Raw genomic sequence first — 27,500 nt, forward strand, 5'->3', positions numbered from 1 at the left:
TCATAATAATAATAAAATTCTTTTTTAATGAAGAATTCAATCAATTCAATATTTTATTGATTTGTCAAAATAGACTCTTATGATAAAGAAGAACCTCTATACAGAAGCCTTGTCTTTTGGTCAAATCAAAAAAAAAGGTTCATGTCTATTTTATTTACAACACACAGTACAAATAGTAATTGATGTGATTTGTACATAAATAAAACATTATGATACTTGAATTTCTATTTGAATTTTCTATTTGCTTTAGTTGAATATCTTCTTTTATTCGATTTTTTGAATTGTTTATTTTACAATAGTCGATGATAGTCACAATAGAAATTTCAACGAACTTAGTCAATGAGCTATAATGAGTTATAAAGATCTATCTATAGATAAAAAATACACAAATAAGAAATATCATTTTATGTAATTTTATGTACAGTAGTGGGGAATTATGGGACAAAAAATAAATCCGCTTGGTTTCAGACTTGGTACAACTCAAAGTCATGATTCTATTTGGTTTGCACAACCAACAAAATATTCTGAGAATATACAAGAAGATAAAAAAATACGAGATTGGATAAAAAATTTTATACAAAAAAATAGAAGAATATCCTCGGGTGTCGAGGGAATTGGAGAGATAAAGATTCAAAAAAGAATCGATCTGATTCAAGTCATAATATATATGGGATTTCCAAAGTTATTAATAGAGGGTAAGCCTCAAAAAATCGAAGAATTACAGACGAATATGCACAAAAAACTGAATTGTGTGAATAGAAAACTAAACATTGCTATTGTAAAAGTTACAAATGCTTATAAACACCCTAATATTCTTGCAGAATTTATAGCTGGACAATTAAAGAATAGAGTTTCATTTCGTAAAGCAATGAAAAAAGCTATTGAATTAACTGAACAAGCAGGTACAAAAGGAGTTCAAGTACAGATTGCAGGACGTATTGATGGAAAAGAAATTGCACGTGTCGAATGGATCAGAGAAGGTAGGGTTCCTCTCCAAACCATTCGAGCTAAAATTGAATATTGTTGTTATACAGTTCGAACTATTTATGGAGTTTTAGGGATAAAAGTTTGGATATTTTCGAAATAAAGAAAAATATGTCCTTCTTTCTATTCAATAATTCAATGTCCTATTTTGATTTTATATAAAACAAAAAAGAAAAAATTACTCGATTTTGATTCTCAAAAATTTATCTATTTTATAAGATTGAATCGACTAAAAAAAGAAATTAATCATTTTATAGAGGATTGCCATGCTTAGTGTGTGACTCGTTAGTTTTTTAGAATGATTAAAAAAAAAAAAGAAACCGGTTAATAGTATCAATTCATTTAAAAAGAACTAATAACCAACACATCACTTCGGATTATCTAGATCTAAAGAATTAGTCAAAAGAAAAAAAATTTAATAAAAAAAGAATATAGCAACTGAAAAATTGTGAAAGATAAAAGAAAAAAAAGATTATTTAGTTGTAAAGCAATAAAAATATATAGATAAAAGAAAAGGTGAAAGAAAGAGATTAAAATATATCAATGATATAGAATTCGAATATGTAAAGGTCTATGGGTCATCTCAGAAAAGATAGTGTATTAAAGCATCCTTAAAAATAAAAAAGAATAATATATATATTTTTTTTTTATTTTTAATGTCAATAAATTAAGAGCTCTGAATCAAGAAAAACTGATAATATTGATTCACGAAAAAAGAAATGAATATTCTATTCTAAAAAAATTTTATTAATTTTTAGCTATGAGAAAGGCTCCATTGTCGAATTAAAACCTAACCATTAATCGAGAGGCGATGGGAACGACGAAACCTGCAAATACTTAAGACTTAAGATTTTATTAAAAAAATCTTAAAGAAAACAAATCTTAATGATTTCTTAGGTGGGATGGCGGAAGAAACCTAAAAACAATCCATTTTTTAGGAGTTGTACCCTACATTAACATCTGAATTTCATTACATCTGAATTTGAGAATAAAAGAGTAAATATTCGCCCGCGAGAATTTTTCTTTTATTGAATTTTTTTATATTTTTGCCAATTCTAAGAATCGATATTGAAAACAAGATCTAAAAATTTCGAAGATTGTATGAAATCTCAAAAAATACCGAGATTTCGTTATTTACTAAACATATGACTATTTCTATTATTTTATCGATTAGATAGAATCTATATCCATATAGATATAGATATTTGAATTACTTCATTCGCGAGGAGCCGTATGAGGTGAAAATCTCATGTACGGTTCTGTAATAAAGATGGAATTGAAAAACAACCATCAATTATAACCCCCAAAGAACCAGATTTCGTAAACAACATAGAGGAAGAATGAAGGGAATATCCTATCGAGGTAATAATATTTGCTTCGGAAGATATGCTCTTCAGGCACTTGAGCCAGCTTGGATAACATCTAGACAAATAGAAGCGGGACGGCGGGCAATGTCAAGAAATGTTCGCCGAGGTGGACAAATATGGGTACGTATTTTTCCAGACAAACCGGTTACAGTAAGACCTACTGAAACACGTATGGGTTCAGGAAAAGGATTTCCCGAATATTGGGTAGCTGTTGTTAAACCTGGGAAAATACTTTATGAAATGGGTGGAGTACCAGAAAATATAGCAAGAAAGGCTATTTCAATAGCATCATCCAAAATGCCGATACGAACTCAATTCATTATTTCAGGATAATAAAAGAGAACCAAAGAAAATAGGTCTTTAGAATGAAAAGAAAAAAGGCAATAATAGGTTCCTTTTTTTTTGAACACAAAATATTTTTACTTCCTTTTTTAGATTGAAATAATAAAAAAATGATATGATTCAACCTCAAACTCATTTGAATGTAGCGGATAACAGCGGAGCACGTGAACTGATGTGTATTCGAATCCTAGGAGCTAGTAATCGACGATATGCTTATATTGGCGACATTGTTGTTGCTGTAATCAAACAAGCAGTACCAAATACGAACTTAGAAAAATCTGAAGTGATCAGAGCTGTAATTGTACGTACTTGTAAACAACTAAAACGTAGCAACGGTATAATAATTCAGTATGATGATAATGCTGCAGTTATAATTGATCAAGAAGGAAATCCAAAAGGAACTCGAATCTTTTGCGCAATCGCCCGGGAATTGAGACAGTTAAATTTCACTAAAATAGTTTCATTAGCACCTGAGGTATTATAAGAGGAAACCACGATATGGATATATTCTTTTTTTGTGAAATAGATAAATGTATCTATTTTATCTCAAAAATATATCTTTTGTAATAATTATTATTTTGAAGAATTCGTACTTATAAGTTTTAGAAGTAGCCATTTTTCTTTATTTCAGATTTATACTTGAAAACCTAAACAATATCTATATCTATCTATATATAGATATGGGCGAACGACGGGAATTGAACCCGCGCATGGTGGATTCACAATCCACTGCCTTGATCCACTTGGCTACATCCGCCCTTATAGTAAAAATGATCTATATCTCAAATTCTACCTTTTCATTATCCTTTTTTTTCTAACAAAGGAAAAAAAAAAAGATAAGGAATCATTAAATCAATCAAAAACGTATGTATAAATCTATAGAAATCTAAAAAAAAGATTACTAATCCAATATCCAATATAAAGGAGCAATATTAACAAAGTTGATATTGCTCCTTTATTTTTAAACAAAAACTCGTCTACTTTAAATTAAGATCAAAATTTTATCCATTAACAGATGGAGCTTCCATCGCAGCTAGATCTAGAGGGAAATTATGAGCATTACGTTCATGCATTACTTCCATACCAAGGTTAGCTCGGTTAATAATATCAGCCCAGGTATTTATTACACGACCTTGACTATCAACTACGGATTGGTTGAAATTAAAACCATTTAAGTTGAAAGCCATAGTGCTGATACCTAAAGCGGTAAACCAAATACCTACTACAGGCCAAGCAGCTAGGAAGAAATGTAAAGAACGAGAATTGTTGAAACTTGCATATTGGAAGATTAATCGGCCAAAATAACCATGAGCAGCTACAATATTATAAGTTTCTTCCTCTTGACCAAATCTGTAACCTTCATTAGCGGATTCATTTTCTGTGGTTTCCCTGATCAAACTAGAAGTTACCAAGGAACCATGCATAGCACTGAATAGGGAGCCGCCGAATACACCAGCTACACCTAACATGTGAAATGGATGCATAAGAATATTATGCTCAGCCTGAAATACAATCATAAAATTGAAAGTACCTGAAATTCCTAGAGGCATACCATCCGAAAAGCTTCCTTGACCAATAGGATAGATCAAGAAAACAGCAGTAGCGGCTGCAACAGGAGCTGAATATGCAACAGCAATCCAAGGACGCATACCCAGACGAAAACTAAGTTCCCACTCACGACCCATGTAGCAAGCTACACCAAGTAAGAAGTGTAGAACAATTAGTTCATAAGGACCGCCGTTGTATAACCACTCATCAACAGAAGCTGCTTCCCAGATCGGATAAAAATGCAAACCTATAGCCGCAGAAGTAGGAATAATCGCACCAGAAATGATATTGTTTCCATAAAGTAGAGATCCAGAAACAGGCTCACGAATACCATCAATATCTACTGGAGGGGCAGCGATAAAAGCGATAATAAATACAGAAGTTGCAGTCAATAAAGTAGGAATCATCAAAACACCAAACCATCCAATGTAAAGACGATTTTCGGTGCTGGTTATCCAATTACAGAAGCGACCCCATAGGCTTTCGCTCTCGCGTCTCTCTAAAATTGCAGTCATGGTAAAATCTTGGTTCATTTAATCATTAGGGACTCCCAAGCACAAAAATTCTCTATAATGCGAGAATTTGAGGACTTGTTATTCAACAGTATAACATGACTTATATACCAGTGTCAACCAATACTAATATCCATAGTATGTTCTTATTCATTAGTATGTTCTTATTCATTTCGGTTTATCCGAATTTACCTTGTTTATCCCATTTCATTGATTCATAAAAAAAGTTTATTTTCTATATATCATTCTATTTATAGAAATAGAGAATAGAAATATAGATATAATACAACATCGATCTACAAAAATGAGTTGCCCGGGACTTGAACCCGGAACTAGTCGGATGAAGTAGATAATTTATTCTTGAATAAAATTCAACAATAGAATAAAACAAGAAAAAATCCCTCCCCAAGCCGTGTTTGCAGTTTTCATTGCACACGGCTTTCCCTATGTATACATCTAAACCTTAATTACTTGCCTAGCAAAAGACTCTAAGAAAGTGAAATATAATATTTAATTCATTAACCCCGAATCTTGACTCTGACTACATGAGCATTTCAAAATCCTATATATAGATATAGAAGACTAAAAAAAATGATTTTTTTATCCTCATTGAATAAAAAGAAGGAAGTTCGTTTTATCAATTTACACCGATTTAAAAAATAACATAACCTATTTTCAATTATAAATAATTGACGAAATCGTTTCTTAAAAGAATATCCAAATACCAAATACGACCTCTATAAAACCTACGCAAAGTAAAAGAAGTTCTTGGAAAAATCAAAGAAAAAAGATCTTCTTCTGTAAAAAATTCTTGCAATAATTTTTCTGAACTTAATTTTTTCAAATAAATGCGCACAGTACTTTTATGCTTACGAGCCAAAGTTTTTATACAAGAAAACCGAAGTATATATTTTATTTGATAGAAACTCTTTTTTTTTGCAGATCCATTGTAATAATGAGAAAAATTTCTGCATATGCGCAAAAACCGGTCAATAATATCAAAATCAGATAAATTGGCCCAAACCGGCTTACTAATAGGATGACCCATTACATTACAAAATTTTGTTTTAGCCAATGATCTCATTAGAGGAATAATGGGAACTATTGTATCAAGTTTTTTTATAACAATTTTAATAAGAAATGAATTTTGCAACATTTGACTTCGTACTACTGAAAGATTTAGTGGAATACTTAAAAAATAGCCTAAAAAGTGAAATGAATACTGAGATAATTCGTTTATATAGATCGTTTCTAGTCCAGCCCAAATATCAAAATGACATTGCCATAAATATATAAAATAGTATTTCCATTTATTTATCAAAAAAGGAGTATTCTTTAAAACCAGAATTGATTTTCCTTGATATCTAACATAATGGATGAAAGTATCCTTAAAGAAGAAGAAAGTATATGAACAATTCTTAGTAGATACTTCTACAAGATGTTTTATTTTTTCATAGAAAAAAATTCGCTCAAAAAAAACGCGAAAATGTTTTAACTGTAACTGAGAGGATTTGTTACGTAGAAAAAGAAAGATAGATTCATATTCCCATACATATAAATTATATAGGAACAAGAAAATTCTTCGATTCCTTTTTGAAAAAAAAGTAAAAATCCATTTTTTTGGAGGAAAAAGACTATTCCAATTATAATAGTAATAAAAAAACAACCTTATTAAATGAAAGAAAGAGACATCTTTTATCGAATATCGCAGGATTTGAACCAAGATTTCCAGATGGATAGGATAGGGTATTCGTATATCTGACTTATGATTTAAATATATCAGTTGATCTTCGAAAAAGGGAAAGATCGAATGAATTGATTGAAAATTTTTATAAGATTTTACGATTTCTAATCCCCTTAAGGAAGAGCTAAATAATTGTAGAGAAAATAGAATCTCCACGACGATACCAAAACCTTCTAATATTATTTGAGAAAAAAAATGATAATTATAACCCACAAAAGTATTTTTTTTAGAATCATTAACAAAAAGAATGAAATGAGTCTGTTGATACATTCGAGTACTTAAACGTTTTACAATTAGTAAACTAAATTTATTGTTATAATCGACATTTTCTATAAAAAAGGACTCATGAGCATAAGCTAGTCCATAAATAGATTCCCGAAAAAAAAGTGGGTATAGGATGTCCTGGTATCGAGATCTACGGAGTTCTAAATATGCTTGATATTGCTCCATTAAAAAAAAAAAAGTCTATTTGGTCAAACAAAGAATCAGAGATTCATTGGATTATCAAATGATACATAGTGCGATATGGTCAAAACAGAAAATTATAGGTATAAATATATACCTAGAGAAGTAAAACCCATTAACGGACTCTCTCTAATCGATTTTTTGCCTAATTTTTGTTCTAGGATAACGAGCTAATTAAGAATCCTTTATTTTTTTTTTACCTAATCGCTCTTTTGATTTTGGAAAAAATATCTTTATCAATATACTCTTTCTTTTACACATTTATCGCTACCCCAAAATACCAAAAGATAATGGAAAATAGCTATATAGTTAGGACTCATAACAAAAATAAACCATTCACCAGAAAAGCTTTTCCCACATCAAGCACTAACCTATTTTTAACGTACAATTAGATGGGGTAATGATCCAAATAAAAAATAAATGAAAGCTCGATGCTTTTTGTTTCCCTATTAGAATTAGAACCACCAAGTTCTATCCCTTTATTAATCAAACCCAACGGAATTTTTTTTGTTACGAGCCAAAAATTCAAACAAAAATTTGAGCTGGATCCTAAAAGAATGAAATATTTTTAGAATTCTTCATTGATACGACATGCTACTTTTTCCAGTCATTCCTTTCTGGATCAGTCGTGGTTTTACAAGCTCTACCGATAGTATCGACGAACCCATTGCTTCATAGAAATGCGTAAAAAATAGAGTCGCTCTTAAAAGCCGAGTACTCTACCATTGAGTTAGCAACCCCATTACAATTTAAAAAATAAGGTGGATATTTATACCCAATCGCAATCAAAAAAATAAAATTACAAAATTGAATTGTCTAAAAAACTAAAAAAAGATATACCACCTATTTAAATACTATGTTCTTGAAATACTATGTTAGAGTTATCCATTATTATTATATATATAAGACTATATATATATTGGTATATATAGATCTAATATTTTCGTATATATATTCGTGTTTACCTTTCAATTCACTTACTTATTCATTAACAAAGTTTTTCTTGTTTGTCTCGCAGAAAGAAAACCAATGAACCTACCATTTGATGAAGTAATAACGCCTATTTAACGTAAGTAAGGTGATCAATTTATTCACGATCGGATTATATTTATTTGATACAGTGTTGTCAATATTAGTATTGAAAAAAAAATACAATCGAATAAATACAATCGAATTAATAAGATTTTCAATCTTATTAATTCGATTATTAGTATTATGTTAGAATTACTTATAAGAAAAATTATTTAAATATATATATATCTTTTTTTATTCTAAAATGATATTCTAAACTAAAAAAACGTATAAAATTATAGAAATATAGAAATCAATAGGAAAATACAAATTTCATATAGAAATGGAACAACTTCCCTATTATGTGAAATTCACATCGAAAAAGGCAATAGCCAGTTTCCCTTATAAATTGTAATCACTTTTTTCGTAAAATATCGTCTACTTACTATGCTTCTATTCCAATACGAAAGATAGAAATCTGTTTAATAATTAAGTATCTTTGTATTCGGCTCAATCCTTCTTTTAGGAAAAGATTGTGCCGAGTTTAATTGCAATTAATCCAAAGTATCCATTGCTTCGAATTCAAATAGTATCCATTGCTTCGAATTCAAATTTGATCTCCTTCCATACTTCGCAAGCAGCAGCTAATTCAGGACTCCATTTGCTAGCCTCACGGATAATTTCATTACCTTCACGAGCAAGATCACGTCCTTCATTTCGAGCCTTCACACAGGCTTCAAGAGCTACTCGATTAGCTACAGCACCTGGTGCATTTCCCCAAGGGTGTCCTAAAGTTCCTCCGCCAAATTGAAGTACGGAATCATCTCCAAAGATTTCGGTCAGAGCAGGCATATGCCAAACGTGAATACCTCCCGAAGCAACAGGCAGAACACCTGGTAGAGAAACCCAATCCTGAGTGAAATAAATACCACGACTTCGATCTTTTTCAACAAAATCATCACGCAGTAAGTCAACAAAACCTAAAGTGATATCTCTTTCCCCTTCAAGTTTACCTACTACGGTACCGGAGTGAACATGATCTCCACCAGACAAACGTAATGCTTTAGCTAATACACGAAAGTGCATACCATGATTCTTTTGTCTGTCGATAACTGCATGCATTGCACGATGTATATGAAGAAGTAGACCATTATCTCGGCAATAATGAGCCAAGCTAGTATTTGCAGTGAATCCCCCTGTTAAATAATCATGCATTACGATAGGAACGCCTAATTCTCTGGCAAATACAGCTCTTTTCATCATTTCTTCGCATGTACCCGCAGTTGCATTCAAGTAATGCCCTTTGATTTCACCTGTTTCAGCCTGTGATTTAAAAATCGCTTCAGCACAAAATAAGAAACGGTCTCTCCAACGCATAAATGGTTGGGAATTCACATTTTCATCATCTTTGGTAAAATCAAGTCCCCCACGAAGACATTCATAAACAGCTCTACCATAATTCTTAGCGGATAACCCCAATTTAGGTTTAATAGTACATCCTAATAGGGGACGACCATACTTGTTCAATTTATCTCTCTCAACTTGGATGCCGTGAGGCGGACCTTGGAAAGTTTTAATATAAGCGGTTGGGATTCGCAAATCCTCCAGACGTAGAGCACGCAGTGCCTTGAACCCAAATACATTACCGACAATAGAAGTAAACATGTTAGTAACAGAACCTTCTTCAAAAAGGTCTAAAGGATAAGCTACGTAAGCAATATATTGATTTTCTTCCCCAGCAACAGGTTCGATGTGATAGCATCGTCCTTTGTAACGATCAAGACTGGTAAGCCCATCGGTCCACACAGTTGTCCATGTACCAGTAGAAGATTCGGCGGCTACCGCAGCACCTGCTTCTTCAGGTGGAACTCCAGGTTGAGGAGTTACTCGAAATGCTGCCAAGATATCAGTATCTTTGGTTTCATACTCAGGAGTATAATAATTCAATTTATAATCTTTAACACCAGCTTTGAACCCAACACTTGCTTTAGTCTCTGTTTGTGGTGACATAAATCCCTCCCTACAACTCTTGAATTAAGAATTCTTGAAACAATAAGGTCTACTCGATATGACTTAGGAGTTAATGAAATCTTTTACAAAAATCAACTACTATTATCAATTAATCCCAAAGGTTCGTTATGTTATTATTAAATTAAACGATGGTATTTGATTTGTCAAATACATCATTATTGTATACTCTTTTCTATGTATGGCGCAACCCAATCTTTTTTTTTTTTCAATTTGATCTTATTTTTTAATTTTGAAATCGAAAGATCTAATCTAAATAATAATAATAATTTATTCTTAATCTTGACAGTGATATATGTTGTCTATGTAAATCCTAGATGTAAAAATAGGCAGCTTTCTCCCCGGAAAATAAAAAAAGAGGTCAAAAAATAGGGAAACAGAGGGTAAGTCTAAAAAATTGTCTACTGAGGAAATACGAAAGCCAATGATAAAAAAAATGAATTCTAAATTAAGGTACAGGTTCGAATTCCATACAGAATATAGATGATATTTTCTAGAATGATAGAAAAAAAGAAAAGACTTTCGAAAGATTTTATCCAATTGAAATTTTCAAAATAACTGCAGTAAGCTTAAGAATTCAATAATTGAATTTGAATAAGTAAGTAAACAGTTAAAGAGGATTGATGGAATAGTACCAAAAAAATGGAGTACTAACTCCCATTTCTTATTTCTTTTTGAATTAACCGATCAACTTGCTTTCTTATCGAACATTTCTTTTTGATTTAAAAACTTTTTCGGAAAAAAAAATTGGCTTTTGATATGCGAATAAATCCTCCTACTTCCGGTCCTGAAGTTTCTTCGATTGAAAAAAAAAATCTGGGACATATTGACCAAATAATTGGTCCGGTACTAGATGTAGCCTTTCCCCCGGGGAAGATGCCTAATATTTACAATGCTCTGGTAGTTAAGGGTCGAGATACTGTTGGTCAACAAATTAATGTGACTTGTGAAGTACAACAATTATTAGGAAATAATCGAGTTAGGGCTGTAGCTATGAGTGCTACAGATGGTCTAATGAGAGGAATGCAAGTTATTGACACAGGAACTCCCCTAAGTGTTCCAGTAGGCGGAGCAACTCTAGGACGAATTTTCAACGTGCTTGGAGAGCCGATTGATAATTTAGGTCCTGTAGATACTCGTACAACATCTCCCATTCATAGATCTGCGCCTACCTTTATACAATTAGATACAAAATTATCTATTTTTGAAACAGGAATAAAAGTAGTAGATCTTTTAGCTCCTTATCGTCGTGGAGGAAAAATAGGACTTTTCGGTGGAGCTGGAGTGGGTAAAACAGTACTTATTATGGAATTGATCAATAACATTGCCAAAGCTCATGGAGGTGTATCTGTATTTGGCGGAGTAGGTGAGCGTACTCGCGAGGGAAATGATCTTTATATGGAAATGAAAGAATCTGGAGTAATTAATGAACAAAATATTGCAGAATCCAAAGTAGCTTTAGTATATGGTCAAATGAATGAACCACCCGGAGCTCGTATGAGAGTTGGTTTAACTGCCCTAACTATGGCGGAATATTTTCGAGATGTCAATGAGCAAGATGTACTTCTATTTATCGACAATATCTTCCGCTTCGTTCAAGCAGGATCTGAAGTATCTGCCTTATTGGGTCGAATGCCCTCTGCTGTGGGTTATCAACCCACTCTTAGTACTGAAATGGGTTCTTTACAAGAAAGAATCACTTCTACCAAAGAAGGGTCCATAACTTCTATTCAAGCAGTTTATGTACCTGCCGACGATTTAACTGACCCTGCTCCTGCTACGACATTTGCACATTTAGATGCTACTACTGTACTATCAAGAGGATTAGCCGCCAAAGGTATCTATCCAGCAGTAGATCCTTTAGATTCAACCTCAACTATGCTCCAACCTCGAATCGTTGGTGAAGAACATTATGAGACTGCGCAACGAGTTAAACAAACTTTACAACGTTACAAAGAACTTCAAGACATTATAGCTATCCTTGGCTTGGACGAATTATCCGAAGAAGATCGCTTAACCGTAGCAAGAGCACGAAAAATTGAGCGTTTCTTATCACAACCTTTTTTCGTAGCAGAAGTTTTTACCGGTTCGGCTGGAAAATATGTTGGTCTAGTAGAAACAATTAGAGGGTTTAATTTGATTCTTTCTGGAGAATTAGACGGTCTTCCTGAACAAGCCTTTTATTTGGTAGGTAATATCGATGAAGCTACTGCGAAGGCTACGAACTTAGAAACGGAGAGCAATTTGAAGAAATGACTTTAAATCTTTGTGTATTGACCCCCAATCGAATTGTTTGGGATTCAGAAGTGAAGGAAATCATTTTACCTACTAATAGCGGACAAATTGGAGTATTACCTAATCATGCGCCTATTGCCTCAGCTGTCGATATAGGTATTTTGAGAATACGTCTTAAAGACCAATGGTTAACAATGGCTCTGATGGGGGGGTTTGCTAGAATAAATAATAATGAGATAACTGTTTTAGTAAATGATGCGGAAAAGGGTAGTGACATTGATCCACAAGAAGCACAGCAAACTCTTGAAATAGCAGAAACTAATTTGAATAAGGCTGAAGGCAAGAGACAAACAATTGAGGCAAATCTAGCTCTTAGACGAGCTAGAACACGAGTAGAGGCTATCAATGTTATTTCATAACAAGTTGAAATTGATGCGTCCCAATATCCGAAAACAATAAAAAGAAAAAAGAAACAGTCAGAAGAAAAAAGTAAGTAGAAAAGCTTATTAGATACCACAGTCAAAGGTATCTAATAAGTTATAACTATACCTTACCTACTATTGGATTTGAACCAATGACTCCCGCCGTATGAAAGCAATACTCTAACCACTGAGTTAAGTAGGTAATTTAGGACTCCTCCTCAAAAAAAAAAAAAGAAGAGTACCCATCTATCAGATTAATTGATTATAAATGTAAAATTACTGATAAGCAATACCAACCCCCGTTCAAGGGATTCGATCATGTAATATTCATCTTGACAAGCAATTATCTTCATACTATGATAAAATATGTATCAAAAACACAAGGGCTGTAGCTCAGTTAGGTAGAGCACCTCGTTTACACGAGCGCCAATGCTTTTTTTCAGAGGAGTTCATCTTGTAATTAAAAAAGTTTATCTTATAGTAAGAAATCGGTGTCTTACTCCATTTTAAGGAACAAAACAAGAGAACACTAGCCTGACAAAGGGTTTAGCCATAAAATCGAATCCATAATTGATTTGAGATATTGATAAGGTGAATACCCATTTCTCGTCAATGCTAAACATAAAGGGTATAGGGACCTAAAAAAGATTATCTTTTCTTCCTATTTTATGAACTTTAAGGTGTATGAAGTGTCATTTCTTATCTTCTATTTTAATTTTAGTAGGTGGATAAAGAGTCCATTTAACTTAAGTTGATCTAGGCCAGAAGCAGACCTACGTCAAGATAATCCTTCTTTGAAACACTTTGGTAGTGCTCTTTGATTGTTATACAAATAAAAAAGAAGAGCATAGGGAATCATCTCTTTATTCTTTACTGTAAAAAAAAAAAAAGATGGTGGACTAACTAATATTTTTATCAGTTAATGAAAAAGCTCAATGCAAAAAAAAATGCATGTTGGGTTTTGAAAACAATTTAAATCATTTAGATAATAATTAGTTTGATCTGTTTTACCGAGAAGGTCTACGGTTCGAGTCCGTATAGCCCTAATATTCCTACAGATACTAATAATATTAATACTATTTTGGATCGAATAGATCTCATTACTAAGACTATTACTAAAAAAAAAACAATTTGTAACTTTCTATTCGAACATATTCATATTCGATAGAATAATATTAATATTAGTATATTCAGCTAGTCTAAAAAAATGGAGACTTTAGACTAAAAATGAAAATGAATTTGGTATATTTTCTACATTCAGAGGAGTACTTTTATGTTTCTTCTTTACGAATATGATATTTTTTGGGCATTTCTAATAATATCAAGTTTGATTCCTATTTTGGCATTTCTAATTTCTGGAATTTTAGCCCCCATTAGCAAGGGACCGGAAAAACTTTCTAGTTATGAATCCGGAATAGAACCAATAGGCGATGCTTGGTTACAATTTCGAATCCGTTATTATATGTTTGCTCTCATTTTTGTTGTTTTTGATGTTGAAACGGTTTTTCTTTATCCATGGGCAATGAGTTTCGATGTATTAGGGGTATCCGTATTTTTAGAAGCTTTCTTATTCGTGCTTATCCTAATTGTTGGTTCAGTTTATGCATGGCGAAAGGGGGCATTAGAATGGTCTTAATTCTTGACTATTTAGACAATTAGAAAAAAAAATATTGAGACAATTATGAATTCCATTGAGTTTCCCTTACTTGATCAAACAACCCAAAATTCAGTTATTTCAACGACATTAAATGATTTTTCAAATTGGTCAAGATTATCCAGTTTATGGCCGCTTCTTTATGGTACGAGTTGTTGCTTCATTGAATTTGCTTCATTAATAGGATCACGATTCGATTTTGATCGTTATGGACTAGTACCACGATCGAGTCCTAGGCAGGCGGACCTAATTTTAACAGCGGGCACTGTAACTATGAAAATGGCCCCTTCTTTAGTTCGATTATATGAACAAATGCCCGAACCTAAATATGTTATTGCTATGGGAGCCTGTACAATTACGGGGGGGATGTTTAGTACCGATTCTTATAGTACTGTTCGAGGCGTAGATAAGCTAATTCCTGTAGATGTATATTTGCCGGGCTGTCCACCTAAACCGGAGGCCATTATAGATGCTATAACAAAACTTCGTAAGAAAATATCTCGAGAAATATATGAAGATCCAATGAGTTTTCAACGAGAGAATAGATGTTTTACTACCAACCATAAGTTTCATGTTGGATACAGTACTTATACTGACAATTATGGTCAAGAATTTTTCTATCAACCGCCATCTACTTCAGAGATATCGTCTGACACATTTTTTTAAAGTACAATAATAAAAAGCAATTCCTTTTTTAAAAATTTCATCGTATTTTAAAAATTTCATCGTAATAGAAAATACTAATACCAAACTCATAAAAAAAATTTAGGAGAAGCAAAAAATGCAAGGTCGTTTGTCTTCTTGGCTAGTCAAACATGGACTAATTCATAGATCCTTGGGTTTCGATTACCTAGGAATAGAGACTTTACAAATAAAGCCCGAGGATTGGCATTCCATTGCTGTCATTTTATATGTATACTGGTTACAATTATCTACGTTCTCAATGTGCCTATGATGTAGCACCCGGAGGACTCTTAGCTAGTGTATATCATTTTACAAGAATAGAGTATGGTATAAATCAACCCGAAGAGGTATGCATAAAAATATTTGTATCAAGAAAAAATCCCAGAATTCCTTCGATTTTTTGGGTTTGGAAAAGTGCGGATTTTCAAGAAAAGGAATCTTATGATATGTTGGGAATCTCTTATGATAGTCATCCGCGTCTAAGACGTATTTTAATGCCCGAAAATTGGATAGGATGGCCTTTGCGTAAAGATTATATTGCTCCAAATTTTTATGAAATACAAGATGCTCACTAAATGATAAAAATAATAAACTAATCCAAACTTCTGCAACCCCAGTCAAAGAATATAAGTACATTCTGTTATAGATCAGACAAAATAATTGATTGACATTAAATCAGGCAGAGTAATGGAAGTTGCATTCAGATATTATTATGTGAGAAATCACAAAATTCAGAAATAATAGAATGAATAATTATAGGGTTTAAAATAGGATGGATAGGAGTTTCTTAAGATTCTAAAACAAAAACAATACTGAGTTCTTATCAGCCAAGCCAATAAAAGAAATAGGATGAACTGCAAAAATTCTTTATCTTTATAATAAACTAATTCTTTATCTTTATAATAAACTATATAACGTGCACATCACCATCAATTATACGGCCACGAAAAAAAAAACACAAAGAAAAGGGCTCGATTCTATTTTGGTAATCCTTCTCAGATGAATTCTTAATATTCTCACTCCACCCCAGAACTTCGACTTTTAGGTCTTTTAACCAACTAATTAAACCACTCGAATATTATGGAAATAGAAACCTTTTTTTGTATCGCAGAAAAAAAAGGAAAAAAATAGATAAAGAATTCATTATCTATATATCTATATCTATATATATATAGATACTATAGATAAGCGAATATACCTAATAAAAAATTGCATCTATTCTTTAATCATCTAGGAAAAGTATATCTACAGATACCTAAATAGATCAAAGAAATATGTTATGTATCAGAATCTAGAAGAACACAAATTTGTATGAGTATCTATCCCCCATATTCATTAAAATGAATATGGGGGATAGATACTCATACAAATGAATCTTGTGTCAGGAACCAGATTTGAACTGGTGACACGAGGATTTTCAGTCCTCTGCTCTACCAACTGAGCTATCCCGACCATTCTTGAAGCTTAATACTTTGATTTTAAAAGATTTTTAAAATCTATGTTAATGAATCTATATCAACTAAGTAAAAAAAAAGTTTGTAAGTGAGTTTCCGCAGTAATAATTATTTTTTATTGTTAATCGTTAATTACGCATATGAAAATTCCTTGCTAAAAAATAAGATATTAATTTATACATTTCTGATTAAAAAAAATTCTATGTGTTTCACATATATATTTATATCTATTCCAAAACTCGTCCCTTGTCATTATGATAGATAAGAAAATTATGATAGATAGGAAATTGATGAAAATAAAAATTCCAATTTCGTTGGGAAATAATAAATCGAATAAAACACATAAATAAGGACTTCAAGATAGAGAGGATATAGGAAAAAAATTAGAAAATGAAAAAGTATTTTTGGGGATAGAGGGACTTGAACCCTCATGATTTCTTAAGTCGACGGATTTTCCTCTTACTTTCAATTTCATTGTTGTCGGTATTGACATGTAGAATAGGACTCTATCTTTATTCTCATCTGATTTATCAGTTCTTCAAGGGTTTTAGCCGATTATGATGAAGTGAATAATTTCATCAATAAATATTCCATCTTTTCTTCAACTTCGAATTGATTTGATTCACATTTTTCATTTGTGAATATTTTTATCACAAATAGATCTTCAATAATAAAATAAAAAGTAACAAATTGAAAGAGTATTTCAGTATATATATATGTTTCTAAATGTTTATCTTTGATCCATTCCTGTAATTTTGGTGAAAGGATTCTTTTACTAATGCAATAAAAAAAGTCGTCAATTTCGTTTGTTAGAACAGCTTCCATAGAGTCTCTGCACCTATCCCTTTTTTATTATCACTTTCTGAATTTTTATTTGTTTTCAGAAAACAGGATTTGGCTCAGGATTGCCCATTGTGAATTCCAGGGTTTCTCTGAATTTGAAAATTATTACTTGGTAAGTTTCCATACCAAAACTCAATCCAATTAAGTCCGTAGCGTCTACCAATTTCGCCATATCCCCATCTTTTTTTTTATTTGAATCTGATTATAATAGAATGCTTTTTTTTTCATTTCTATTATGAGAATTATGCGGGAACTTTTGAATTCATTAAATACATATTATTTTATTAAATATTAAAAACCCCTTTCTCCAATTTTATAGATTTTATTTCATCTATATTGGATACCTTTATTTGTTTGAATCAGAACTAATTCTAATATCTATATATTAACAATTCAATATACACAGATATAGACCACATATCTACTTATCTTCTATGTACCTACTTATCTTCTTTTTTCATACAATTTAGAATACTCGAATGGTCGATTCTTTTTTTTTTTTTGTTTTTGCTTAAAAAAAAAAAGAAAATAAACAATCCATTTATTCATATACAATTTATATAACTAAAACGAATCTAGTGGCTAAAAAAAACCATTCTTTTAATTGAATATAATATAGAATTAGACATTTACTTAGAAATATGGAATTCCTTAATAAATATTTACTAAAATTTATATTTATTCAAATTTACTTTAAGTACTAATAAATAATCTTTTTGAAAGAAATCAATTTAATAATATATATCTAGAATAGTAGATCGAAATAAATTATATTAAATAAATTATATTAATATAATATTAATTATTATCTTGCACTTTATGTTATCAGATAAAATAAATAATAGAAATAATAAAAATTGGGTTTGATTTTCTATATTTTCTTTCTCTATTTTTGATGTTTGTATTAATTTGAATTTTGTTATAAATAACTAAAAATTGATAACTAAGATCCCATTCAATTCTTCTGCATATGTATATTTCGTTTACATTAGCCGGTTTAGCTCAGAGGTTAGAGCATCGCATTTGTAATGCGATGGTCATCGGTTCGAATCCGATAACCGGCTTTTCTCTATTTGTTTTTTACATAATTGATAATATCTTTTTTAGAAATAAAAAATTGGGAGAGTTCGATCTCTGCGGAAGAAATCAAGAAATTAACCTACTTTTTTGTATTCTTTTATATACAATAAATTCGGATATTGATAAAATTCATCTAATTCTTCTTTGTACTATAAAACTTTAGTAGATTTCGCTTCATTTAGAATTCTATAATATTTTTCATTTCGTTTAGTTTTCATTTCGATTTATAAGATTTTTCATTTTAAAAAAGGAGTTTTTATGTCACGTTACAGAGGACCTCGTTTCAAAAAAATACGTCGTCTAGGATATTTACCAGGACTTACTAGTAAAAGGCCAACAGTCAAAAACGAATTTCGAAATCAATTGCGCTTCAGTAAAAAATCTCAATATCGTATTCGTTTAGAAGAAAAACAAAAATTGCGTTTTCATTATGGTCTTACAGAACGACAATTGCTTAAATACGTTCGTATCTCCGGAAAAGCTAAAGGATCAACTGGTCAGGTTTTATTACAACTACTTGAAATGCGCTTGGATAACATACTTTTTCGATTGGGTATGGCTGCGACTATTCCTCAAGCCCGCCAATTTATAAACCATAGACATGTTTTAGTTAATGGTCGTATAGTGGATATACCAAGTTATCGTTGTAAACCTCAAGATATTATTACAGCAAAGGATGAACAAAAATCTAAAACTCTTATTCAAAATTATTTTGATTCAGCCCCCCATGAGAAATTGCCAAATCATTTGACTGTTCACCCTTTCCAATATAAAGGTTTAATTAATCAAATAATAGATAATAAATGGGTTGGTTTGAAAATAAATGAATTACTGGTTGTAGAATATTATTCTCGTCAAACTTAAACTTAACTAAAATAACAAGAGTTTTTTTTACAAGGATTTTCTGCTATTCATATATCATAGACATGGATATGCGAAAATTTTTATTCCTTGCCCACCCGTTATCCACTATTTTTTGTATTACCGAAAAATGAGGAATATAAAGTTGTCCATATCAACAAACAAATTTGAAATATGAAATAATGGTATGCATTGGGATGAGTAATATTGATGAATTTGGTAAAGATTCGGAAAGAGAGGGATTCGAACCCCCGGTAAACAAAAAGCCTACATAGCAGTTCCAATGCTACGCCTTGAACCACTCGGCCATCTCTCCTATATAATGATGCCCAGAAACCGGTTGAATGTTGAATAGTGAATCAATCCTATTTTTCATAAATGCATAAAACCTATTCAAACTATAAAAATACAAAGTAAAATTAAAAAAAAACCTCCTACAAGGTCTTAGGATAAACAAATTTGATTGATGAGTTCATTTTTACGTTATTTCGCACTGTATTATAATTATACAATTCCTTTATTTGTGGGATTGATTTCTCACACCATGATTAATTAAATTATAGAATGGATTTCTACCTATGCCTAGATCTCGGATAAATGAAAATTTTATAGATAAGACCTTTTCAATTGTAGCCAATATCTTATTACGAATAATTCCGACAACTTCAGGAGAAAAAAGGGCATTCACTTATTACAGAGATGGTGTGATTTGATTCCATTTTTTTTGACCGATTTCGGTCAAAAAAAAATGGAATGGAAAAACCCCACGCGTGTTGAAGGTGAAATTTGTAAATAAAAGGATTAATTCCTTCTGTCGTGTATCCTCGATTAATGAAGCCTTATATGCTTGAATTTTAGGTTTCTAGTATTAAGCGAAAGGTTATACCTATACTTATGGGGTTAGGTCAACCCCAAATTACTAGTACTGATAGGCAACATTGGGAAAGAAGCACTACGCTTGGGAATCAAGGACACGAAAACTTTGTATCTATCTATATCCATGGCTTATCGAGATTGGGACTAACAGGAATGGTTGGGACAATAAATATCCATCTCGTTCATATTTTGGATACCCATAGAACCATCGAAGATTATTGAGGTGACTAATTCCAGGAAATTAAGCAGCGTAGAGGACAAAGAAATTGTTGAAGTTCTTATTTTTTTTTATCAAGTACCTACATACTTAATGTTAAGAAATAATTTTTGACAGGAAGGTTGGCTAGAGATTTATTGTAAAAACACTAGCTCTGTTCAGTTGAGAATGAGAATACTGGAATATTTTTTGATTTGATGGATTTTTCTCATTACACACATAAGGGGGGAGCCGTATGAGATGAAAATCTCACGTACAGTTCTGGAGCGGAGATTCTTTGAACCGAATGACGACCGTAACGGATGTCAGCTCAATCTGAAGGAAATTATGCAGAAGCTTTACAGAATTATTATGAGGCTATGCGACTGGAAATTGATCCCTATGATCGAAGTTATATACTTTATAACATAGGCCTTATTCACACAAGTAACGGAGAACATACTAAAGCTTTGGAATATTATTTTCGGGCGCTCGAACGAAACCCATTTTTACCCCAAGCTTTTAATAATATGGCCGTGATCTGTCATTACGTGCGACTATCTCCACTATAGAAAGAAAAAAGAAAAGAACAAGCAAATCCACAAATTTTAATATAAGAAATATAGAAATATAAATAATTATAAATAAGAAAGGCTTTCTACATATATATATCGTTCAAAACAACGATTTTTATCAGCTGTAGCAAAGAAACTTCATAGAAGTAAAAATATGAAGAAATCGATATGTCTAGATACCCTCTTTTTCTATGGATAAAAGATCTAATTGATAAAGGAAGCATCGTAAGGATCAATTAACACGGTTTTCAATCGATATAATAAAAACTGCTTCCTTATCTCATGATAAATAAAGAAGTCAGGAATCCACTTATGTAATAAAAAGGATCCCCTGGTATTTTGAGCAGCGGTGTAGTATCAAATCCCAAAGATAGAAAGTATTTTCTCTTTACTTATAAGAACTTATAAGATAAGAAAGAAAAAACTTTTACCAAGATTCTATAGAAATGAATCTATCATATATTTTTGTATATGATATATAAAATCGAGATAGTTACCTTTCAGAAAATTAGAATTAGGGCGTTAATGCCAATGCTTGATTCCCTTTTCTGAAGGTAGGAGAAAAGATAAAACTAAAAAAAAAGATGAAATTCTTTGAAATTCTTTATTTATTAGTAAAAATGAAAGTTTGAAACTCATATTAATAATTTCTTTTTTTCTTTTAGTTAACTTCAAGATAATAGAACAAAAAAAGAATTGACTACTGAGCCGTATGAGTCAGGAAATTCTCAAGTACGGTTCTAAGGAAAGGAATTGACTCACCTATTTCGACCGAGGAGAACAGGCCATTCGGCAGGGAGACTCAGAAGTTGCGGAGTCTTGGTTTAATCAAGCCGCTGAATATTGGAAACAAGCTATAGCTCTCACCCCCGGTAATTATATTGCAGCACAGAATTGGTTGAAGATCACAGGGCGTTTTGAATAAGAACACTCTGTTTCTTTTTTTTCTTATATATTTATCTATCTATATAAAGATATAGATAGATAAATATATATTGTTATAAATTCTTGTTTCTTGTCCCTATCAAATTCAAAAATCATTTCTATAGGAACGACCAATCACATAATTTAAATATATCCCTTCTAATTTTGTTCGATTTTGTCTAGTATTTCATAGAAATAAACGAGATGTGGATACAGTAGATAATTTTCTCCTTTTTTCTGTTATTTAAACTAATATTCAATCAAATTAAGAAAAGAGACCTTCAAAAAAAGAAATAAAATATAGGTATATTGCCTAATAATGAATGCTAATGCCTGCTCAATTTGAAATAGAGTACATACTTATACTTTATCTAAAAAAAAAAATAAAATCTAAGGAATAGAATTAGAATAAAATCTGAATACATTTGATTAGGCTGCACGAAAAATTATTGAACTTCCATTCAGAGTTCCCAAAAAGGTCTTAGAAGATTAAAATAGGTCCGTTGAGCGCCTCACTCTTATGTCATAATAGATTCGAACACTTGCCCCGAATTGACTTCGAGATCATAATTGTTCTAGTGAAAAACTAAAGAAATGAAATTTACTAAGATATCCAATACATGAGAGATAGGAGAGAACAAAACTCAATAGAAACATCTCTAATAAGTTCACTAATTCTGTTTTATGTTGGCAGGTCTCTTTGTATGTGTTGTCTGGAAAGAGGAGGACTCAATGATTATTCGTTCACCGGAACCAGAAGTTAAAATTTTGGTAGATAGGGATCCTATAAAAACTTCTTTTGAGGAATGGGCAAAACCTGGTCATTTCTCAAGAACAATAGCTAAGGGACCAGATACTACTACTTGGATCTGGAACCTACATGCTGACGCTCATGATTTTGATAGCCATACTAATGATTTAGAGGAGATTTCCCGAAAAGTTTTTAGTGCGCATTTTGGCCAACTCTCTATCATCTTTCTTTGGCTGAGTGGCATGTATTTTCATGGTGCTCGTTTTTCCAATTATGAGGCATGGTTAAGTGATCCTACTCACATTAGGCCTAGTGCTCAGGTGGTTTGGCCAATAGTGGGTCAAGAAATATTGAATGGTGATGTAGGGGGGGGGTTCCGAGGAATACAAATAACCTCTGGTTTTTTTCAGATTTGGAGAGCATCTGGAATAACTAATGAATTACAACTCTATTGTACTGCAATTGGTGCATTGGTCTTTGCAGCCTTAATGCTTTTTGCTGGTTGGTTTCATTATCACAAAGCTGCTCCAAAATTGGCTTGGTTCCAAGATGTAGAATCTATGTTGAATCACCATTTGACAGGGCTCCTAGGGTTGGGGTCTCTTTCTTGGGCAGGACATCAAATACATGTATCTTTACCGATTAACCAATTTCTAAATGCTGCAGTAGATCCCAAAGAGATACCACTTCCTCATGAATTTATCCTAAATCGGGATCTTTTGGCTCAACTTTATCCGAGTTTTTCCGAGGGAGCAACCCCATTTTTTACCTTGAATTGGTCAAAATACGGAGAATTTCTTACTTTTCGTGGAGGATTAGATCCAGTAACTGGAGGTTTATGGCTGACCGATATTATACACCATCATTTAGCTATTGCAATTCTTTTCTTGATAGCGGGTCACATGTATAGGACCAACTGGGGTATTGGTCACAATATAAAAGACATTTTAGAGGCACATAAAGGTCCATTTACAGGCCAGGGTCATAAAGGTATATATGAGATTCTAACAACGTCATGGCATGCTCAATTATCTATTAATCTAGCTATGTTAGGCTCTTTGACCATTGTTGTAGCTCACCATATGTATTCTATGCCTCCTTATCCATACCTAGCTACTGACTATGGTACACAACTGTCATTGTTTACACATCACATGTGGATTGGTGGATTTCTCATAGTCGGTGCTGCTGCGCATGCAGCGATTTTTATGGTAAGAGATTATGATCCGACTATTCGATACAACGATCTATTAGATCGTGTCCTTAGACATCGTGATTCAATCATATCACATCTTAACTGGGTATGTATCTTTTTAGGTTTTCACAGTTTTGGTTTGTATATTCATAATGATACCATGAGCGCATTAGGGCGCCCTCAAGATATGTTTTCAGATACTGCTATACAATTACAGCCGATCTTTGCTCAATGGATACAAAATACCCACGCTTTAGCACCTGGCACAACAGCCCCAGGTGCAGCAACAAGTACCAGTTTGACTTGGGGAGGTGAAAATTTAGTAGCAGTGGGCGGTAAAGTTGCTTTGTTACCTATTCCTTTAGGAACTGCGGATTTTTTGGTCCATCATATTCATGCATTTACAATTCATGTAACAGTATTGATACTCTTAAAGGGTGTTCTATTTGCTCGTAGTTCACGATTGATACCGGATAAAGCAAATCTAGGTTTTCGTTTCCCTTGTGATGGACCTGGAAGAGGGGGGACATGCCAAGTATCCGCTTGGGATCATGTCTTCTTAGGACTATTTTGGATGTACAATTCAATTTCCGTAGTTATATTCCATTTCAGTTGGAAAATGCAGTCAGATGTTTGGGGTAGTATAAGTGATCAAGGGATAGTAACTCATATCACAGGAGGAAATTTTGCGCAGAGTTCCATTACCATTAATGGGTGGCTTCGTGATTTCTTATGGGCGCAGGCATCCCAGGTAATTCAGTCTTATGGTTCTTCATTATCTGCATATGGTCTTTTTTTCTTGGGTGCACATTTTGTATGGGCTTTTAGTTTAATGTTTCTATTCAGCGGGCGTGGTTATTGGCAAGAACTTATTGAATCCATTGTTTGGGCTCATAATAAATTAAAAGTTGCTCCTGCTACTCAGCCCAGAGCCTTGAGCATTGTACAAGGACGTGCTGTAGGAGTAACACATTACCTTCTAGGTGGAATTGCCACAACATGGGCATTCTTCTTAGCAAGAATTATTGCAGTAGGATAATAGCTAGGAGGATTTGAAAATCATTATGGCATTAAGATTTCCAAGCTTTAGTCAAGGCTTAGCTCAAGACCCCACTACTCGTCGTATTTGGTTTGGTATTGCTACCGCACATGACTTCGAAAGTCATGATGATATTACTGAGGAACGTCTTTATCAGAATATTTTTGCTTCTCATTTCGGGCAATTAGCAATCATTTTTCTGTGGACTTCCGGGAATCTCTTTCATGTAGCTTGGCAAGGTAATTTTGAGACATGGGTACAGGATCCTTTACATGTAAGACCTATTGCTCATGCAATTTGGGATCCTCATTTTGGTCAACCAGCTGTAGAAGCTTTTACTCGAGGGGGTGCTCTAGGTCCTGTTAATATAGCCTATTCTGGTGTTTATCAGTGGTGGTATACAATCGGTTTACGTACTAATGGGGATCTTTATACTGGAGCTATTTTTCTATTAATACTTTCTATTATATCTTTAATAGCAGGTTGGTTACACCTACAACCAAAATGGAAACCGAGTGTTTCGTGGTTTAAAAATGCCGAATCCCGCCTCAATCATCATTTGTCAGGACTATTCGGAGTAAGTTCCTTGGCTTGGACAGGGCATTTAGTTCATGTTGCTATTCCGGGGTCCAGGGGGGAATCCGTTCGATGGAACAATTTATTAGATATCTTGCCGCACCCCGAGGGATTAGGTCCATTTTTTACAGGTCAGTGGAATCTTTATGCTCAAAACCCAGATTCCAATAATCATATATTTGGTACCCCTCAAGGAGCAGGAACTGCTATTCTAACACTTCTCGGAGGATTTCATCCGCAAACTCAAAGTTTATGGTTAACTGATATTGCACACCATCATTTGGCTATTGCGTTTATTTTTCTAGTTGCTGGCCATATGTATAGAACTAATTTCGGGATTGGTCACAGTATTAAAGATCTTTTAGAAGCACATACTCCTCCGGGGGGTAGATTGGGGCGTGGGCATAAGGGTCTTTATGATACAATCAATAATTCAATTCATTTTCAATTAGGTCTTGCTCTAGCCTCTTTAGGGGTTATTACTTCCTTGGTAGCACAACACATGTACTCTTTACCTGCTTATGCGTTTATAGCGCAAGACTTTACTACTCAAGCTGCCTTATATACTCATCATCAATATATAGCAGGCTTCATTATGACAGGGGCTTTTGCTCATGGAGCTATCTTTTTTATTAGAGATTATAATCCAGAGCAGAATCAAGATAATGTCTTGGCAAGAATGTTAGACCATAAAGAAGCTATCATATCCCACTTAAGTTGGGCTAGCCTCTTTCTGGGGTTCCATACTCTGGGACTTTATGTCCATAACGATGTCATGCTTGCTTTTGGTACTCCGGAGAAACAAATTTTGATTGAACCTATATTTGCCCAATGGATACAATCTGCTCATGGTAAAACTTCCTATGGGTTCGATATACTTTTATCTTCAACGAACAGTCCGGCGTTCAATGCGGGACGAAGCATATGGTTGCCTGGTTGGTTAAACGCTGTAAATGAGAATAGTAATTCTCTATTCTTAACAATAGGGCCTGGAGACTTCTTGGTTCATCATGCTATTGCTCTTGGTTTACATACAACTACTTTGATTTTAGTAAAAGGTGCTTTGGATGCGCGTGGTTCTAAGTTAATGCCTGATAAAAAAGATTTTGGTTATAGTTTTCCTTGTGATGGCCCGGGACGAGGCGGAACTTGTGATATTTCCGCTTGGGACGCATTTTATTTGGCAGTTTTCTGGATGTTAAATACCATTGGATGGGTTACTTTTTATTGGCATTGGAAACACATTACACTATGGCAGGGTAATATTTCACAGTTTAATGAATCTTCTACCTATTTGATGGGATGGTTAAGAGATTATCTATGGTTGAACTCTTCACAACTTATCAATGGATATAACCCTTTTGGTATGAATAGTTTATCAGTCTGGGCATGGATGTTCTTGTTTGGACATCTTGTTTGGGCTACTGGATTTATGTTCTTAATTTCTTGGCGCGGATATTGGCAGGAATTGATTGAAACTTTGGCATGGGCTCATGAACGTACACCTTTGGCTAATTTGATTCGATGGAGAGATAAACCAGTGGCTCTTTCCATTGTGCAAGCAAGATTGGTTGGACTAGCCCACTTTTCCGTAGGTTATATATTTACTTATGCAGCCTTCTTAATTGCCTCTACATCGGGCAAATTCGGTTAATTGAATTCTTTATTATATATATCTGGCAAGAATCTCATTTCCTTCTATAGGGAAGAGAAGCCACTTATACATCTAGGATCCGACTTCTATCATTGATGCTAATAGCAAATTAACCATTATGGCAAGGAAAAGTGTTATTCAGAGGGAAAAGAAGAGACAAAAATTGGAACAGAAATATCATTTGATTCGCCGATCCTCAAAAAAAGAAATAAGCAAAGTTCCGTCGTTAAGTGAGAAATGGGAAATTCATGGAAAATTAGAATCACTACCGCGTAATAGTGCACCTATACGTCTTCATCGACGTTGTTTTTCGACCGGAAGACCGAGAGCTAATTATCGAGACTTTGGATTATCTGGACACATACTTCGGGAAATGGTTCATGCATGTTTCTTGCCGGGTGCAACAAGATCCAGTTGGTAAGGATTTCCAATTATCTTCATTTTTTTCATTTTATTATCAGCGATCATAGGAGGGTCCCT

The 27,500-nt window shown here is 33.1% G+C and overlaps 3 non-coding genes across 3 annotated transcripts; 1 reads left to right on the forward strand and 2 right to left on the reverse strand.

The window, feature by feature from the left end:
* Positions 1-16,375: 16,375 nt before the first annotated feature.
* Positions 16,376-16,448, reverse strand: TRNAF-GAA (transfer RNA phenylalanine (anticodon GAA)). The gene has a single exon. It is a non-coding gene; the product is annotated as a tRNA-Phe (tRNA).
* A 1,836-nt stretch (positions 16,449-18,284) lies between these two features.
* TRNAT-UGU (transfer RNA threonine (anticodon UGU)) lies at positions 18,285-18,357 on the forward strand. Its single transcript has one exon. It is a non-coding gene; the product is annotated as a tRNA-Thr (tRNA).
* A 1,105-nt stretch (positions 18,358-19,462) lies between these two features.
* TRNAS-GGA (transfer RNA serine (anticodon GGA)) lies at positions 19,463-19,550 on the reverse strand. Its single transcript has one exon. It is a non-coding gene; the product is annotated as a tRNA-Ser (tRNA).
* Between the last annotated feature and the right edge of the window lie 7,950 nt (positions 19,551-27,500).

The sequence above is a fragment of the Vigna unguiculata genome, unplaced genomic scaffold, assembly GCF_037176805.1.
Source record: "Vigna unguiculata cultivar grain cowpea cultivar isolate G323 ecotype 2 unplaced genomic scaffold, ASM3717680v1 ptg000278l, whole genome shotgun sequence".
NCBI lineage: Eukaryota > Viridiplantae > Streptophyta > Magnoliopsida > Fabales > Fabaceae > Vigna > Vigna unguiculata.